Here is a 19,558-nt window from a genome sequence, read left to right on the forward strand (position 1 = left end):
GAACCGCACTCCGGTGACCCCCAGTGTTCTGTTCGGTAAGGTCTCCTTTATTGGCTGCCTTCCTTTCCCGTCTCACGTCCCCCGCTGCTGTTTCCTCCAATCGCCACCCAAAGAAATGAATGACTAGTACTCAAAAATCCCTCTCTTAGGTTCTGCTTCTAGGGTAACCCACACGAAGACAGAAAGTGAATATAAAGATTTTTTTTCCTGCCGATGATCGTGAAGTGAAGGCAACACTTTGTAATTCCCTTTCACAGAGCAACTTTGCCAAGTGCCCTGCTCTGACCAAATGGCATCATGTTGCAGTGAGAAAGCCTTGAACTTCGGGGTTACATTCAATCTTAAGTTCAGATCCCACCTTGGCCATGGACTGGCTCATTGCCTTGTGGGACCTTGCTCATGTTATTTTGCTTCAGTGAGCCTCAGTTTCCCCACTTACAAAAGAGGGATAAAAGTATCACCCTCCACAATTGTTGAGAAAATTAACTATATCAACAGAACAACACAGTGCCTGGCATATAGTAGCAGACCAGTAAATGTCAGTTCTTTGACCTGCAGGCGATTGTTCACAGCCTCTACCAGTAGAATGGAATGTTCTTGTCCTCATAGCTTTTGTCATGGGAGAATAAAACAGACAGACACCCAGAGCAAGAATGTATCAGGGTTCCTAGCTCTGTGTGATTACGAAACAATGGTAAAGATAAATATGAGGAAAATCTTATCTGGCTAATTTTTTTTCCAGTCCACTTTTTAACTATTTTTTTAAATTCTGACATTATAGATTAGACGGAATTGTGTTAACATTCTACTCTTGTGCTCTACTATGGCAAACAAACAAACAAACAAAAAAACCATTCATGACCAAAAAACCCCAAATAAAACAAAACACAGAGAAGCTTATAAAACTAAATATGGAACTAAGCTCTAACGGCTGAATGGAGAAAGGAATTAAAATAATTTAAAAATCACAAGTTTATGGTAAAGTGCGGAGAAACTGAAAATTTACAGACTGTTTAAAAACCGAAATTGCTGACTGTTCAGAAACTACCCAGATGGATCAAGCGGGGTGAACAGCCAGGAAAGAGAACAGGCGAATCTGCATTGTTTTAACTGCTTCCCATGCTACCCAGCTCTGAGGTGCGCCTGGCAGTTAGATCCTGAAGCAGGCTAATGCTGGCAGCGGACTCAGTGGGGTAGCCTGCCCGTGGGTAGATCCTTTTTCTGGGCTTGCAATTTTGATCTACACCCAAGACATCTGGTATACCTTATTGATTTTAGCGCCCCGACACCCCATTATGCAGTCAATTAAAACGCTTGGAATGGGGAGTTCATGGGTAGTCTTAGTAGATGCATCCAAACCTGCCGGATAGCCTTTCACCTCTGGAGAGTGGACTCAATGTCACTGAATCCACGGTTGCCATGCATCATGGGAAAACGAGACCGGTGCCTTGCCAACGGGGCAGCGTGGTCAGTGTGGCTGTGGGATGGCGTGCTGTCCTCGAAGAGTATAGGCCTCTAGAGGGAGTCCCCTCAGATCGGGGTTGAGGCACGTGGATGGGCACATGTGAGAAAAGCTCACACGATTGCTGCCTGTGTTTTGCCCTTCCCGACCACCTGCAAGGATGGCCAGAGAGTTGGATGACCTTCAGGGTTGGGGTGGCTCCATTGTGAGCAGACAGGTCTGTTTGACACACTCAGTGATGGATTGCCAAATGCCAGCAGCTGTAATGGCTGAGTTGGGAAGCATATCGCCTGTCGCCAGACCCGAGTCTCCGCACTCCCTCGTTGTATTTCCTTGACCCTGAAGCTGCCTTTCCCGATGAGAGAGCCACACTGATAGCAGGGACCATCAGGCTCAGGGTGACCTGCATCAGGGTGACCACACACTGTTGTGTGAGCAGCTGTGCTATTGTGCTGATGTCCTCTTTCAGTTTGTCAATCATCATAGGTAAGGATTTAAAGGTAGCTTTAGAGGGTCCAGCCAAAGTGGTCATTATCAGCACGATTCTCTTCTGAGATGTTGACATATGCACCATGCTCCCCACAAATCCTGACTGATTCTCCTTTCTTTCTGAAAATACTGCCAACTTCTTTTACATGCATGAAGAGCCGGATGGTGAATGTGACATTGAATCCACTTTCAGTCATAGCCTCTCACCACCTGCAGGGCCCCTGTCACCTTCCTGCCAGGCCATAGTGTTCCTTCCCACCCCCCCCACCCCCCCCCCACGCCCCGCCTTCTGCCCTTCCCCTTCCCACTCACTCCCCTTTTTCTCATTGGGCCTGCAGTTTGGGGCTTTCCCCAGGGCCAGTGACTAAAGAAAAGACTCCAAGGAAGGAGACGGCCAAACCCTAAGCATGAAAGGAAAACAAGTGATACATTTGATTACATTTGAATGAAGAAATTTTGTTCAACAAAAGACCCCATTAAGAAAGAGAAAAAGAGGGGCGCCTGAGTGGCTCAGTCGGTTGAGCGTCCGACTTCAGCTCAGGTCACGATCTCACGGTTCGTGAGTTCGAGCCCCGCGTCAGGCTCTGGGCTGATGGCTCAGAGCCTGGAGCCTGCTTCCGATTCTGTGTCTCCCTCTCTCTCTGCCCCTCCCCCATTCATGCCCTGTCTCTCTCTGTCTCAAAAATAAATAAACATTAAAAAAATTTTTTTTAAATAAAAATAAAAAAAAAAGAGAAAAAGCAAGCCATAGAGCAAGAGAAGATATTAGCAGCTCCTATATCCAACAAAAGACTTTTATCTAGAGTAAAGAACTCCTATAAATTAAGAAGGAAATAGAAACCCAGTAGAGAAAAGAGCAAAAGGCTTGGACATGGGCTGCACAAAAGAAGATATCCAAATGACCGGTAAACATAAAATGTGCTCAACCTTATTACCAATCAAAGAAATGCAAATTAAAATCACCACTATGCATCAAATAGATTGGCAAAAATGAAAACCTCTGACATTAGCAAGTATAATTTAGGATGTGGAACAACTGCAACTCTCATACGCTGCTGGTAGGAGTATCAGTTGGTGCCCTTGATTTGGGAAAGAGGTAGACATTATGTGTTGAAGTTGAAGACACTTATACCCTATGCCCCTCCAATGCATACTGTATAATTCCATTTATTTAGCTTTCAAAAACAGAGTAAACAAGTGTATAGTTTAGGTATGCACACTTAGGTGGCAAAACAGTAGAACACTGCAAGGAAGTCATTACCATAAAGTCAGTAGGAAAAAGTCATGGAAACGGGGAGAGGAATTTGTAATGGGCCAGGAGTACACAGCAGTCTAACGGAGAGGTTGGCGATATTCTATTTCTTGACCTGGGTGGTAGTTACAGGAGTGTTTAGTCTACAAATAATTCATTATGCTACATGTTTGCACTTCATGTCCTTTTCCATGTGTTGTACTTAGTTTTAAGAAGGTTGAAGAAAAAGCTTTCTCCAAGTATGCTCTGAGAAACATTGGTTGATGAGATTTTAATATGTTACTCACAAAAAGGATTCCATGGCCAAATACATTGCAGCCCTGGGATAAATAAGGATGAACAGGTCTTTAATATGCCAGGATACACTGTGACATTCCAAGAGGAATCAATGCAGTGGTGTACGTGACCGTGGAACCCTTTTCTTAGTGGACATTTTACAGAGTATATACTTTGGAAAAGTAGATGGAGAAAGACATACAGCAAGTCCCAGTTTTATGCACCTGTTGACTTGGCCCAACCAAGGACTTCAGGAGGTTTATGGAAAGCATAAGATGCAAAGTAGCAAGCAAATGAGGTTTTAAGCTGTGCTGAACTGGAGCCCCTCAATATTATTAAGATCTTTATAATTTCAGGTGTTTAGTCCATTGATCCCAAATACTGAAGAGTGAGGGGTCAGCTTTTACCCATACCCGTACTTTCTGCCATGTGTCTTCCAGTTTTCTTAGTCATTACATTGATAATTTTCTGTGGGTGGATGGGACAACCCATACTTGCTTACTTCTTGTTTTATGTTTATGTCAATCAGCTGTTTATAAGCAACATCATCCTCATGGGATCCCACATCTGCCCTAATGCTGGTGCTGTAACTCCGCTCTCACTGGGACACTAGGTCCGTCAGCTTTCATTGTATCACCATCCCCGATAGTGGCTTAAATAAAACGACGATCAGGATTCTGTGGTCTGGAAATTTGGGCTAGGCTCAGATGGAGGAGTCTTCTGCTGGCCTTAACTGGTGTCACTCGTGTCTGCGGGCCACCGCTGGATCAGCTGGGATATGAGCTGGTGGTTAACTGAGGCAGCCATCTGAGTTCCAGCCATGGATTTCTCTCATCGTCCATCAGGCAGTCCTGGAGGGGCTTCTTCACGTGGCAGCTCTAATGAGAGTCCTAAGAATAGCAAGAAAGGGACAGCCCCAACGCGCAAGTGCTTTTCAGATCTTTGCTTGTAGCACATTCGTGATTATCCTACTGGTCAAACACATCACATGGCCAAATCTAGAGTCAGTGTAGAAGGAGACTACACGAGGGTACGGATATAGAGACGTTGGACAAATCAGGAGCCATTACTGCATCAATCGGCCAAAAGCACTTCTGTCATCATGGCCGTTCATTATCAAAACTATCTCTAAAACCGCGCTGACTTCTGGCACCCCTGATATCAGTCAAAATCACTGCTGAGTTGTATTTTTGAAAACAAACCTGTTCACGAGTTTGGATCATTTTCAAGGAATGATCCAAATAGGAAAGGCTGATTAAAATAGAGATCCATTACATTTTCAAAGATATGATGAAATGTAAACAGTTTCCTCTAGGGAAAGTGTGCAAGATGATTATTCAAGGAGAAATTTAATTATAACCTAAAAAAAAAAAAACCCCAGGGATTCCAGCAGATATGGATTATCGTTAGATTGCATTTGTTACAGAAATACAAAAACGGTGACCTTTCTTTTAATTCCATTTGTTTTTATTTAACAAAATCTGTTCCCTGTTTTTTTTCAACACGACTCTGTCTTGTTTACAATGTAACTGTTGCAGGCTTCGAGTTATTATCTAAAACTGGACGGATTAACTCTGTCTTTTGGAAGAGCAAAAGCCTGTGATGTTGGGTAATAATGGCTGTGGGAGGCAGTAATGAAAAGGCAGAACAGTCCCAGGCCTGCTTCCTGTTGTTTTCAGGCACTGACAGTCTATGGCTACGGCCATGTTGAGGTGCCAAGGGACTCCTATCTTCAAGTCCTAACAGTATTTGGAGGCAATTTCTCTCAGCAGATGGCAAGGATCATCAGGTGACTCCAGATGGGAATACCAATCTTGATTCCATTTGACCACTGAAGGATTGATTTTATACTGTCGACACCAGAAGAAAGGATTGTCACTAAGAATTTTAGGCTCTCAGTTTTGTCATCCATGGTTAAGATGTCCTACTTTTTGCTTTGGAGGACGCTGGAGTCTACAGATGGTTTGGAATTTGATCAGGTCATAGTTTTTCTTCTAAGCTTTTTGTTCAGAAGTTGACATGATGATGTGATGATGACGATAGAGAGTAGCAGATCTTGCCAATTTCTTGACAAGAATCGTATCATTTGACCTTTACAGCCACGCTCTTAAAGTTTAACACCCTCCACCTCCCCAACAGATCTCCGTAAGGGAGCTGATAACGAGCAGCAAAATAGAGCAGTAGGAGTCCTAGCACATCTTCTCTACCGTATCCACCCCGAAGTTTTATTGCTTGATGAAGTCATATGAAGTTACGGAACCCAAGAGAGACCGGGGAGCATCCTGGATATCTCACAGCTATAACTTTCAGGTACCAAATCCTTGAGAAATGACCTTTTACATTTACCTATAGTATTGTCTCTGTCTTAGGCCAATTAAAGGCACAGACTCAGGAAGCGGACTGCTTGGGATCAACCCCAGAGCTGCCATTTTACTAGCTGTGTGACCTTGGGCAAGTGGTTAAACCTTTCTCGGCCTTGATTTCTTCAGCTGGAAAAAGGAAATGATAATAGTATTCTTCGCAAGTGGATTCTTGTGTGCGAAACAGCTTAAATCCAGTAGAGATTTGCAGGGTTTTAAACATTTTTTTAAGTAAAAAACAATTTTTTTCTGGTTTTAAAAGTAATGCATATTCTTTGTAAAAGTTTAAAAAATGAAGAGTTATACAAAATTGCTTTTAAACTTTGAAGTATCCACATTCTACTGTCCTGAGACAATACACCGAACGATCCAGAATTTAGCAGCTCAGAGCAATAATCATTACTTCATAACGCTGGGTCTGGCAGCTTGGGTTCAGTGTATCTGCTGTGTCCTGGAGGCTCGGCTGGGTCGGGCGGCCGACCGTGGCCTCCTTCACAGCTGGCAGCTGGCAGATGTTGACCAGGACACCTCAGTTTTCCTCCACATGAACTTCCCAGCAGGCTGTTCACTTGCCAGAGAACAGGTTGGTCACCTGTTCACACGGTGGTCTCAGGGTTCCCAGCGCAGCACCAAGAGACAAAGCACCGAAGCGCAAGCCGTTTCCATGCGTCTGCTGAGATCACACACCTGCCAAAGCCCCACTGGCCAAACCAGTGACATGGCTAAGCACAGATGTAAGGGGTCAAGGATAGATTTCGCTGTTTGATCTGAGGAGAGCCAAGGTCACAATACAAAGGTACAAGCATACGGAGATAGCAATAATTTGTGCTGTTTTTTTGTAATTCGTTGCAAATAAACACTTAAAAATTACGTATACGTAAAATATACATGTGTGTGCGTGTATACATATACGTATGCCCTTTTTACATGAAAAAATACACGCCCAAACAAAAGTGATCATATTTCTTAATGATTTCTATATATTTTTTAAAGTGATGATAGCAAACAGGGTGTTTTCGCCTTGTGTTTTTTTCCATTAATTACATTCTGGGGCATTTTATTTTATTTTATTTTAAAGTTTATTTATTTTAAGAGAGAGAGAGCACGAGCAGGGGAGGGGCAGAAAGAGAGAGGGAGAGAGAGAATCCCAAGTAGGCTCCGTGCTGTCCGTACAGAGCCCAGTGCGGGGCTCGATCCCACAAACCGTGAGGTCATGGCCTGAGCCGAAATCAGTGAGGGCGTGGAGGCAGGAAGCAGCATTATAGGGAGGAGAAAAGACCGACGTTCGATAGGCTACAGTGCAGGGCACTGCAGGAGGGAGGTAGGGCAAAAAGCGAGGGAGGCAGGCACAGATCAGATGCTGAGGAATCTCTGGGCTAAGATGAGAGGTTATCTTGAAAATGGTGAGGGGCCATTGGAGGTTGATACACGTGACTTCTCTTTTTTTATTTAAAAATATTTTTAATGTTTGTTTATTTTTGAGAGAGAGAGAGAGGGAGAGAGAGAGGGTGGGGCAGAGAGAGAGGGACATGGAATCTGAAGCAGGCTCCAGGCTCCGAGCTGGCAGCACAGAGCCCGAAGTGGGGCTCGAATGACGCTGGGCTCAAACTCATAAACTGCGAGATCATGACCTGAGCTGAAGTCCGACGCTTAACTGACTGAGCCACCCAGGCGCCTCTATACTGGGGCATTTTAATGTCCTCATTTTAAGATGTACATAATATTACAGTGTATGGGTTTACCATGACAAATTTAAATAAAGTGTCTTGTAGGACTTTTAGGGTGTTTCCAATTTTGCAATAAACTTCTGAATATGTAGACTTTTATATCATTTTCTCATTACTTCCTTGGCATACAGATTTCAACTTCTGACATATTGGGAGAATACCCTCCAGAAAGATTCTCTCCGGAGATGATATTCAAACTACTCAGCAATAGATTGGATACTGACTGGGGCGCCTGGGTGGCTCAGTCAGTTAAGCGTCCAACTGTTGGTTTCAGCTCAGGTCCTGATCTCACGGTTTGTGAATTTAAACCCCACATTGGGCCCCGTGCTGACAGCTTAGAGCCTGCTTAATCCTCTCCCTCTCTGCTCCTCCCATGCTTGTGGGCTCTCTCTTCCTCTCTCAAAAATAAAGAAATAATTTTTTTTTTTAAAAAGAACGGATACTGACCTCAGTATAGAGCAGAGTCCACAAAGTAACCCTTTAATTGTTGGATTGAGCGGTCCAGGTTACAGGACAGAAGGCCAAGCAGCTGGGAGTGAGTAGTACTCAGAGGTGGTGGTGCTGGGATATCTTATTGACCAGTACAAGCATACTAAATGTCTGCCACGGAGAAACGTGTGGAATCTGTTTTCCATCACCCTCTCCACCCGGAGGTGCTGTCTTTCTTTTCAGTCTTTGCAAATCTGATCCATGATAACAACAAAAATAATACCATCTTGTTTTTGTGTTTTACTAACCGTAAGTGCGGGCACCGTTTTATGGTCCAACACCACTTGTATTGGGTTGTTATTGTTGCTTTTACTGAATTGCCTGTTTATGTCCTCTGCCCATTTTGGGGGGCGGGGATTCTTCTTCTCATTAGAAAGCTAATATTTGGGGCGCCTGGGTGCCTCAGTTGGTTAGGCATCCGACTCTTGATTTCAGGTCAGGTAATGATCTCAAGGTGGTAGGATGGAGCCCCTTATCGGGCTGCTTGGGATTCTCTCTCTCCCTCTCTCTGCCCCTCCCTCGCTCACGCTCCCTCTGTCTTTCTCGAAATAAATAAACAACAACAAAAAAGAAAGCTAATTATTTACTGATGCCTTACAGCGTGTCCCTTTTCTAATCCCTTGATAGGCATTACCTATTTTAATATCCACCATGGCCATATAAACTCATTATTCTACCTGTTTTAGAAGTGTGAAAATGGAGGCGGAGATTCAGTAGTGTGCCCACCAGGATCTTGTTTGTAAGTGATGCGGCCAAGAATCAAATCCAGACAGCTAGATCCTGTGACTTAGCTTCTTAATCATTCTGACCGATTCTCTTACTACTACAGTACTTCTAAGAGCTTTTTACATATGGATATTAACTGGGGTTTATTTTTGTTTGTTTATTTATTTTGAGAGATAGCATGCGAGCAGGGGAGGGGCAGAGAGAGAGGGAGACAGAGAATCGCAAGCAGGTTCCCCACTGTCAGCACGGAGCCCGAGCCGGGGCTCGAACCCACGAACCGTGAGATCATGACCTGAGCCAAAGTCACGAGTCAGACACTTAACTGACTGAGCCACCCAAGCGCCCCGGATATTAATTATTTTCATACATGTTGTACATTTTTCTCTGTCTTTCTACTTTTAACTTTCTTTACGGCATTGCTTGCTGTCCAGGTGTTCGCAAATCTTACGGATGCACTTTCCTATATGAATTTCTTCCAGTCTGATTGAGGTTGAACTGGCAAATAAGTGTCATCTATTTTAAGTGTACCCCATGACGACTTGATACACGTGTACATTGTGAAAGGATTCAGCTGATCGAATCAATTAACACATTCGTCACCCCACATATTTCCTTTTTTTTTTTTTTTTTTGGTGAAAACACTTAAGCTCTACTCTCAGCCAATTTTAATTATACAATGCAGTGTTATCAACCGTAGTCATGATGTTATACATTAGAGCCTTAGAATTCGTCCGTTTTATAACTGATAATTTTATACTTATAACTGGTAATTTTATACAGTTAAAAATACTTGATATGGTCAAATGGCTCAAGCATTTTTCTTGATGGGCTTTGTCTCTAATAGCATTCTCAGATGTTCCCTATCTAAAGGATATAAAAATATTCATCTTTATTTTCTTCTATATAGACCTTCAGAATGGCCTGTGTTAAGAAAATATATGTGTTTAGACCCCAACTCAGACCTATTGAATCAGAATTTCTACAGTGAGAGCTAGATGTTGATGCTTTTAAAGCGATACACAAACTTACAGTCCAGGAGGACCGGTCAGTACGCACATGTATCTCTTCTTCTCAAAGCACATGAAATTGACTGAAGAAATAATAAATTAAGAAGATATCTACACAATCAGTTCCAGCTGCGTTAAAAAGTTGTGAAATCTCAAACTTAACTTTTAGAAGACCATGTAGGAGAATATCTGATTTCTGTATTAGAGTTCTCTAAAGAAACAAACCAATATATATACACGTACACATGCACACACATACACATGGGAAGAGAGAGAGAGAGAGAGAGAGAGAGAGAGAGACAGAGAGAGAGAGAGATTGATTTTAAGGAATTTGCTCATCTGACTGCAGGGGCTAGAAAGTCCTCAATCTCAAGGGCAGGCTGACAGGCTGGAAATTCTAGCAAGAAGTTGATACCTTGAGTCTGAAGGCAGTCTGGTAGCAAAATTCTTTCCTCTTCTGGGGACCTCAATCTTTTCTCTTAAGGCCTCCAACTAATTGGATGAGGCCCACATACACTATGGATGGTAATCTGCTTTAGCAAAGTCTACTGATGTAAATGCTAATCACACCTATAAAAAAACCTTCACAGCAACGTCTAGACTGATGTTTGGTCAAACAACTGAGCACAACAGCCTAGCTGAGTTAACAAAATTAACCACCACAGTAGGTTTATGACCCTGGGGTAGGAAAAGACTTATTTTTTTAAATTTTTTTCTTAATGTTTTTATTTATTTTTGAGACAGAGAGAGACAGAGCATGAGCAGGGGAGGGGCAGAGAGAGAGGGAGACACAGAATCCAAAGCAGGCTCCAGGCTCTGAGCCATCAGCACAGAGCCTGATGTGGGACTCGAACTCACAGACTATGAGATCATGACCTGAGCCGAAGTCGGACGCTCAACCGACTGAGCCACCCAGGCGCCCCTGGAAAAGACTTTTAAACCACACACACACACACACACACACACACACACACAGGGTGGGGAGAGAGACGCGGGGGGAGAGAGAGAACTGGGGGGAAATGTTTTCATACTCTCTGAAGGTCCTCCTCCTCATTTGAGATGCCCCCCAAATAGTCCAGAGAGCTATTTTCTTTCTTACACTTCTGTGATTCCTGATAAACACCAAGAAACATAGTACAAGAACATAAAAGAGACGAGTGTGTTTTAATTTAGGCTCCACAAACCTAGATATTAGCCATGGTACCACAATATCCCAAGCCAAAATACCAAACAATGATGGATTTATTGTTTCCCTAATTTAAAACAAGCCTGATTTATTTTTAAAAATGCAACCTCAAAACACAACTCTCCAGACGTGATATGGAATGTATTATATGCCTAACCGAAAAACAAAACACTACTCGGTACAGTGGATTCGAAAATTATCTTGCTATTAATAGAACTCCCGGATGGCTGTGATCTGTTGGATATGATACATTCAGGTTTTGGCAGCTGCTGGGGACTGAAAACAAGACGTTCCATGTTCCATACGTTACTACTTAATAAAGAAACTAGGTCATAAAATAGCCCTTTGGTGAATTGTTTTATACACCCGTAACAAATATTTGTTGAATCTAAAAGCGTCCTTCTCTTTCCTTTCATATTTTGAGATCCTGATGCTGAGCTACTGATTGAAGTGTCTGGATTGAGGACCTTGACAAACATATCTGTTGGACAGATGACACTTCCACGAGTTTTCGTCAGATAACACTGATCTCTTGTGCTAATCTCAAAAATTTCTTTTAGTGTTTGATTGGAAAACATTTCTACCTACCGGTAATATTAGTTTCAGGTGTACAATTTAGTGATTCAACACTTACATACAACACCTGGTGCTCATCACAAAAGGTGCCCTCCCTAATCCCCATCACCTATCTAACCCATCCCCCAAAGAAGCTTTTTTTTTAAAAAAAAAAAATGAGATTACAAAAAAAAAAAAAAAGCTTTCGTGAATTTTGGGGGTTGTTTTTCTTATTTCAAAAAGACTTTGAGATGAGGGTTCATAAAAACCAATACGGAAATGCAAGTGGAGGTGGAAGAAGCAAGCAGGATGATGCGTCAAACCAAGTCTCCAAGAGGACGGCTTAGGCTCAGTCCTGCTCTGGGGATAGTGTAGGTCCTCATGAGGGCACAAGGGAGCTGGAGTATTTATAGACACCCCCATCCCCATGATAATCAGTGGATCAAGGCTCACTGCAGCAGAGAGTTCTAGGCACTTCTGGATCTCCTTGCATGGACAGACTGGGTTCTGGCAGCCTGCGGATTGTCCTCTAACGAAGAGATACAGGTGCCATCTGGGTGTGGTGGGGGCAGTGACAGGTGTGTGTGATGGTGGTGAAGGGCTCTAAGGGGATATGTGCAGACATCAGACAGCATCTGCCTCACTGTTCCACAAGGCGTAATTTGTAAGGGTCTCTCCACAAATTCAGAGCAAGCCTAGGTATGAAGGGAAGGAAGTACTGGGGCGCCTGGGCGGCTCAGTCGGTTAAGTGTCCGATTCTTGATTTTGGCTCAGGTCATGATCTCACGGTTCATGAGTTTGAGCCCCGCGTTGGGGCTCTGTGCTGGCAGCATGAAGCCTGCTTGGGATTCTCTCTCTGCCTATCTCTCAAAAGAAATAAATAGACATTTGTTTTTAAGTGAAGGGAAGGAGGTACTATGTTGGCGATTTAAAATATTTTCCTTGGTGTCCCTGCCCCCCAGGTTGAGTCAGGAGAAAGTGGTTAAAGAGGAGTTTACATGGAGGTGGACGACTCTGTTATACTTCCCTCATGAGGGCAACCCCCTCAGTAGTTCCCGAAGTCTGGGAGAGGGTGGACAATGAGCAGGTCTGGAGGGCAAGAACAGAAAACCGATCCTGAAGGAGGTACTTGAGTCAAAGACAGAAAAATGAGCTCAAGCCAAGGCTTCACTGAGGAGAGGAAAGAGAAGGGGATGGTGGGAAACAGCTGGAACTGGAGTAGCCATTATTATAATTATAATACAAGCTATAACCATATTGTACAATATATATAATAATGCAATAGATGAATTCTTAAATTCTTTTTTTCAATTTTTAAAAAATATCCATTTATTTTTGAGAGAGACAGAGACAGAGTGCGAGCTGGGGAGAGGCAGAGAGAGAAGGAGACACAGAATCCGAAGCAGGCTCCAGGCTCCGAGCTGTCAGCACGGAGCCCGACGCGGGGCTCAAACTCACAGGCCGTGAGATCATGACCCGGGCCGAAGTCAGACGCTCAACTGACCGAGCCACCCAGGTGCCCCAAGAAATGAATTCTTTAAATAGCCATGATACAAATTGAATGCAGTACCCACATTCTGACTACTCAATAGCTACATGTGGCTAGTGGCTACCATATTGGACAGCATAGCTCTAGAACATTCCATCATCACAGAAAGTTCTGTTGGACAGCCCTGGCCTGGGGCTTACCGAGTGGATCAGGGGTTGAGATGTAATGGGCCTCTCTCTCATCTCAAACTCTTGTTTTCTTCCTCTCCATATTCAGCTTAGAACAGACCAAATTTTGCCACTGGGATTCCCCTGAAAAATTTGCAGTAGCTTGTTGAAGGGCGATAGTATTGAGATACTTTTAAACTTTCTGTCTGGAGTTATCTTTGTTAAATGACTTTTGACTCCTGAGTTTTTAGCGGTTAAATGTTAACTCAGGTTTAGTACACATTGAACGTCCAACGAGTATTAGAACAACCGGCCGGTCGTGTTCACTTTCTTCTTCCATTGCTGTCGTCCTCTGCCTTATTGTTTGTGTACATTTTAATCTTTACAAGGAAAAGGAACAAAATATGATCTTAAGGGGGAGGAGGCAAGAAGCCACACAGGAGCCCCAAAAGCGTCAGAATGGAACTTTCTCACTTTCTCTTTCACCCTTATTTTCACGTGGTCAGGGCAGGACAATTCCACTTAGCTGCAGGGACAAATTCTGACCAGATCACGTGACCAGCTAGAATTTGGGCATATACTTCCAAAAGCTTGGTATCAGCTGCTGCTGTCATTGGCATTCAGGAGCATTTTAAATAATTTTTTTAATGTTTATTTATGTTTGAGACAGAGACAGAGCGTGAACAGGGGAGGGGCAGAGAGAGAGACACAGAATCTGAAACAGGCTCCAGGCTCTGAGCTGTCAGCACGGAGCCTGACGCGGGGCTCGAACCCACGAACCGTGAGATAATGACCTGAGCCCAAGTCAGACACCTAACCGACTGAGCCACCCAGGCGCCCCGATTCAAGAGCATTTTTAAACTGCAGATTGCCTTGTGGGCCACAGTCAAAAGTCCAAGGTTGAGGAGATCCTGTGTTGTCGTTGATCACCTTTTTTCCAAACAAGAACTACAGACTGTCTTAATTTGGGTACCCTCGGAAGAAGGCCCTGACACAGAGATTCAAATGTGAGCACTTTGATTATGTGGTAATTCCGGGAAACACAGGTGGGGGTGCGGGAGGGGGAGGGAGAGCAAAAGCGAGGAAAATACACCATCAAGCCAGTTTCTCAGAGGCAACTCTGCGATCCACTGCTTCAGAATGATCCCACTGCAGGGGGAGAGGGCTTATCCGTCATTTCTCATCTGTCATCGGTTGAGGGATGTGGGGGGAGAGGAAGTGCGGGAGCACCACGGGCCTGCTGTGTGCGTGAGCAGAGAGAGCCCTCAGAGCACTGCACGTTCAGGTGTTGAGCCCTGCGTGCCCGGCAAAGTGCTGAGTGTTGAAGGGTGGGGGTGGAGCATTCACAGAGTCTGCCACACAATCTTCGTTTTCTTCTTAAGTGGACAAGAAGACCCAAGAGTCTTAGAGTACAGCCCATCCGTCCCCTAGTAGGGCTCATCCACTGGTGCAGAGAGATCATGAATCACCGCCAAATGGAAAAACAAAAGAACTTTAATGGGCAGTTTGACCTCTGGTCAGAACATCCCCAAATAGTTGAGAAGGAGGACAGAGCCTTTGGTGTTAAATGCCTCTGGACTGAGAGGGCGGGGAGAGTGTTCTGGCTTTTGCACCAAAGAAGACATGGAACAACATACTTTAACCACTTGTCAGAGGATCCACGGACGGCTCGGCATTCTGGAATTTTTGAGGGAGACTTACCAAATGCTTTCTGCTGAGGCTGACGGAGCCAAGCTGGGGCATTTGCATGCCAGGAATATATGGTTGCATATGTGCCACTGTTTGTCTGTTTGCAAAGTATGCCATATGTTGACAGGCTGACATGTGTTGAGCTATCTGGAAGATCAGTCAAACAGAAAGGAGAGCCAGAAGGTAAGAAAGAGCGGAGGAAGGAAAATAGGAAAGTGAAAACAAACCCTCGTGAGTTTGGCCAGCTGGTGAGTTCCCCGATCGTAAGGGGTGTATCTCACGGTGGTTCCTATGGAAAGGATCTTGGCGATTATCTGGTCCGGTGCCCCCATTCCTAAATGGACAAACTGAATGCAGAGTTCTCCCGGCCCAACGAACAGAAGGTCGGGAGTAGGACGCCCAGAGCTCTCCTTCCCTTCTGGGCTTTAGTTTCCTACATGCTCACGTGCTCACCCACCTGCCCCCTGTCTTCCCCTGTCTCCTCCTGTCCATCCGGTCTCTGTCCACAGCCCCAGTGTCTCGGGCTCCCCCCATCCCTAATGCGTATGATGCTGCAGTTGAGCGCCAGCATTCAGTGTCCCCTGAGCATGACATTGGTCCCCTCTCCCATGGGCCTTTGTCCCCATTGTTCCCTCTGCCTAGCCTTCCCTTCCCTTTAATGCAACGTTCGCAGGCCCAGCCATCTTCAGGGTCAGTGCAGATGGCACTTGGTCATGCACCCGTCCCTCGAATGCCAAGCTGGAAGTAATCTCTCCCCCTCTGTACTGCCGTCACACTCCGTGTTTCTATTAGACCATCCATTAGCCCTGCCTTGCAGTATAGTCGCTGATGCTCACTTTTCTCTATAAAATTATAATCCATTCGCATGTAGAGATTCTTTCCTCTTTGACCCTCCTCAGTGCCTATCAGAGAAGCTTCAACACGGTACTAATAGTAATTGTCAATTATTGAGTGTTGACTGTGTGTTAAGCACCGTGTTTAAAGTTTTACATGAACTGGATTATATACTTCCCCCAGTAACCCTATGAAGCGAATACCGTTAGTCTCATTCTACACCTGAGGAACCTGAGACACAGAGAGGTTAAGAAACTTGCCTAAGGTAACACAGCTGGGGAGTCCGTCTTAGGGCTGCTGATGCCCCAGTTTAAGCTCTTACCCAGAAGGCCACACTTCCTTCCAAGGACCATCTGAGGATTTGAATTTATTTCACTGTTATTAAATACTGAAAAGATCATTTTTATTTAAAAAACAATTAAATATTGGAATCTATAAAAAAAAAGATGTCCTCTCACAAAGAAAGCAAAAAAGGAAACAGTAAATAAAAGAGTAAGACCGCTTGGAGTTTCCTCAGGAAAAAGTTACACGAGCTGCATCAAAGTATTTAAAATTTTTTTTTCATTTTTTAATGTTTATTTATTCTTGAGGGAGAGAGAGACAGCGTATGCATGAGGGAGGGACAGAGAGAGAGGGAGACACAGAATCTGAAGCAGGCTCCAGGCTCCGAGCTGTCAGCACAGAGCCTGATGCGGGGCTTGAACCCACGAACCGTGAGATCATGACATGAGCCAAAGTCAGACACTCAACCGACTGAGCCACACAGGAGCCCCAGTTTCTAAAATGTTTTATCTCTTCCATCTACCTAAAGAGTAAAATGAGAAGTGCTGATGCATAGGGGCACTTGTACCCCAATGTTTATAGTAGCACTCTCAACAATAGCCAAATTGTGGAAAGAGCCTAAATGTCCATCAACTGATGAATGGATAAAGAAATTGTGGTTTATATACACAATGGAATATTACGTGGCAATGAGAAAGAATGAAATCTGGCCTTTTGTAGCAACGTGGATGGAACTGGAGAGTGTGATGCTAAGTGAAATAAGCCATACAGAGAAAGACAGATACCATATGGTTTCACTCTTATGTGGATCCTCAGAAACTTAACAGAAACCCATCGGGAGGGGAAGGAAAAAAAAAAGGTTAGAGAGGGAGGGAGCCAAAACATAAGAGACTCTTAAAAACCGAGAACAAACTGAGGGTTGATGGGGGGTGGGAGGGAGGGGAGGATGGGTGATGGGCATTGAGGAGGGCACCTGTTGGGATGAGCCCTGGGTGTTGTATGGAAACCAATTTGACAATAAATTTCATATTAAAAAAATTTAAAAAAAAGAGTAAAATGTAAGTCCTCATCCTCCCCCAGAAAAACGATTTTATAAAGTTTAGTGTCGTTTATGAATCCTTGAAACTCTGCGGAAGGCTGGGGAACCACGTGAATCCTTGTTAGTTGGCTGAAATCTCACGAGACCTTGTCTTGGGTTGGGAAGGGCTGGAACCGCCTCAGGAGTCTGCCATTGTTCGGTGGTGTGGGCTAATTATGCTTTATTTTTGTCACCTCAACCGGGACACAGCCGGCAACAGCAGTGTCCGTTCTGTGGCAGCCCGAAGATCGACAGAGATTTTAGATGCAGGTCTGCATAGCCAACCACTCCTTCTGGAGCATGGGGACTGACGCAGAGAACCCAGAGCAGTTAGATCACAGCGGTCCAGAGTTACTGTTGTATTGCCCTTGGGGAAACTGCACAGAGGTGACGGGCCGGCAAGGTGGGACACGGCTTCAGAGGCTGCGAGGCGAAGTGTCCTGGCGGCGGGCCCCCGGTGGTGGCCCACCGCACGTGTTTGACAGTGGGTGACGCGGGCTGAGCTGCCCAGACCCCGTCAGCCGCGCTTTTCTCCCGTGTCACACGGGGATGATGACGCTCCTCGGAAAAGGTTGTTGTGATGCCTTAATAGCACGGGGGTGGGGGGGGGTGGGGGGGGCTTCCCGGGCTTGAGTCTCCCACATATCACCGGATTGGTCAGGATCATTTTAAGGGAAGTTTAGTACAGGGATCTGCCACAAAAGTGTGGGCAAAGTTCAAGGAAACCAGCTGAGGTGTGGTGCAGGCCCCAAGGTCAGCAATTGTGGGGGGCTGTTAGCATGCCAGGCCTGAAAGGGGGCAAGAGAAGGGAGCATGGGCAGAACGGGGGAGCTGTTTAGAGGAAGCTGTGCAGGAGAGGAAGCAGGACACCGGCAAGTACCCCAGCCTCACTCTCCTCCCACCCCCCAACTCCTGCTGGGGCTCCTCATTGGCTGCGCCCAGCCAGCCGCAAGCCCCCCGCCCCAGGTGAGCCAGGAAGACCAGCCCCTGCCCCCGTCTGGGGAGGGAGAGCAGAGAGAGTGGCTGGGTGGGGTGGGGTCAGGCGAATGGAGCCGACCCAGTGCTCAGCCTCTGTGAGCAGCTTCCCATTTCCCCCCTTCAAGTACCCCGCCCCCGCTTTCTTACCTGAAATACATTTATTTACTTTAAGAAAGAGACTTCTTAAGTCTCATCCTAAGCAGTGATATCCACGAAACCATGAGTTGGAAGGGCTAGAGTTTTCTCTAGAATATACCAGAAGCTTGGTCTCAGTTCAGCACTTCATGAATAAAGTGGCCATCTCTGTTGCTGGGAGTCACAGGTGAACACGCAGTGGAACACTCCCATCCCTACCGAAACAAAAAACACGTTACTACTAAAAATGCCATCTTCCCCCACTATGTTTTCTAACCCGATTGCTAATTTGTAGAAAAGGATATAAATGAGTTTTGTGTGTTTGTCTTCTAACTGGCCCACCTTAATGAATTTGATTATTTGGCCCATTGGTTTTTCATTAGATTCTTTTGGTTTCTCCAAGCAAACGAGTAAATCATCCGGGAGTGTTGATAAGTGTTTCGACTGACTGCTATTTAACATCTTATCATAGTGACTGGAGCCTACAGGGCAGTGTTGAACAAGAATGGAACAAGGGCGGTGAGATCAGGAATTCTCGTTTCTTCTCTACTTCAGTGGAAATGCTGCAAGCTCTATTGTTGTTTGTTTGGTAGTATTAAGCATGGTGCTGACTGTTGGCTAATGAGAGATATTCTTTATTCTTGTTAAGGAAGGGTCCTTATATTCTTAGGTAACTACGAATTCTTATCGGGAATGGGCATTATGTGTTATCAGTTGCCTCTCAGACATCTACTGAGACCTTACAATCCTGGAATGAATCCTGCTGGACTATGATGTATGATTCTTTAAGTATACTGCTTTACTTTTTTGTCTTTTCTAGAAGCGTTGCATCTTGGTTGGACAAAAAGTGTGCCTTAAAGTCCTTCTCAGCATGTTGGTGGACTATAAAACGAGCACGTGAAGTTACAGTGCAAGTTATTTATTCTGATAAAGACTGAATACGTAAGGGTGAAAGTGTATGTTGTGCGCACAATGATGTTTAAAACAACGTTGTATGATAGTTAACTAGTTACAGGCTCTCAGCAAAATGGGAACATTCCTCAACAGTCCGCAGGCCCCCGAGTCTCTCTTTTACCTCCAGCCGCCTCGGTAGTTTCTTGAAGAACACGGAGACTGAAAGTGGGAAGATTCAGTATACTCAAAGTTGCATGTTCAGGCTAGAATTCCAAGCTGAGATAAATTTGGGTCTCGCAGATCTGCCTACTTTTCTGAAACTAGATCCAGCATCAGACGTTTCTCTTTTGTCCCTACTTAGGGGTAGGTAAATTGATCCCAGGGTGAGCAAGGACAACTCACGAAGCAAGTGGCAAGGCAAAACGCAACGTGAGAACGTTGTGCGAACAGTTTAAAAGTTGTACGTGGGGGTGGGGGGCACGT

At 44.8% G+C, this 19,558-nt stretch overlaps 1 long non-coding RNA gene and 1 pseudogene across 1 annotated transcript in view; one reads left to right on the forward strand and one right to left on the reverse strand.

The window, feature by feature from the left end:
* The window catches only part of LOC124509386 (uncharacterized), a 97,300-nt gene that overhangs the window by 58,133 nt on the left and 19,609 nt on the right, over window positions 1-19,558 (forward strand). Inside the window, exon 2 of the long non-coding RNA XR_006961434.1 lies at window positions 5,619-5,789. This is a non-coding gene — a long non-coding RNA (uncharacterized LOC124509386). The remainder of the gene's footprint in view (window positions 1-5,618; window positions 5,790-19,558) is intronic.
* Window positions 1,107-2,223, reverse strand: LOC124509385 (poly(rC)-binding protein 2-like; annotated as a pseudogene).

Source organism: Lynx rufus, unplaced genomic scaffold, assembly GCF_022079265.1.
Source record: "Lynx rufus isolate CCGP_SWC_20201006 ecotype Redwood Valley unplaced genomic scaffold, mLynRuf1.p SCAF_14, whole genome shotgun sequence".
NCBI classification, from domain to species: domain Eukaryota; kingdom Metazoa; phylum Chordata; class Mammalia; order Carnivora; family Felidae; genus Lynx; species Lynx rufus.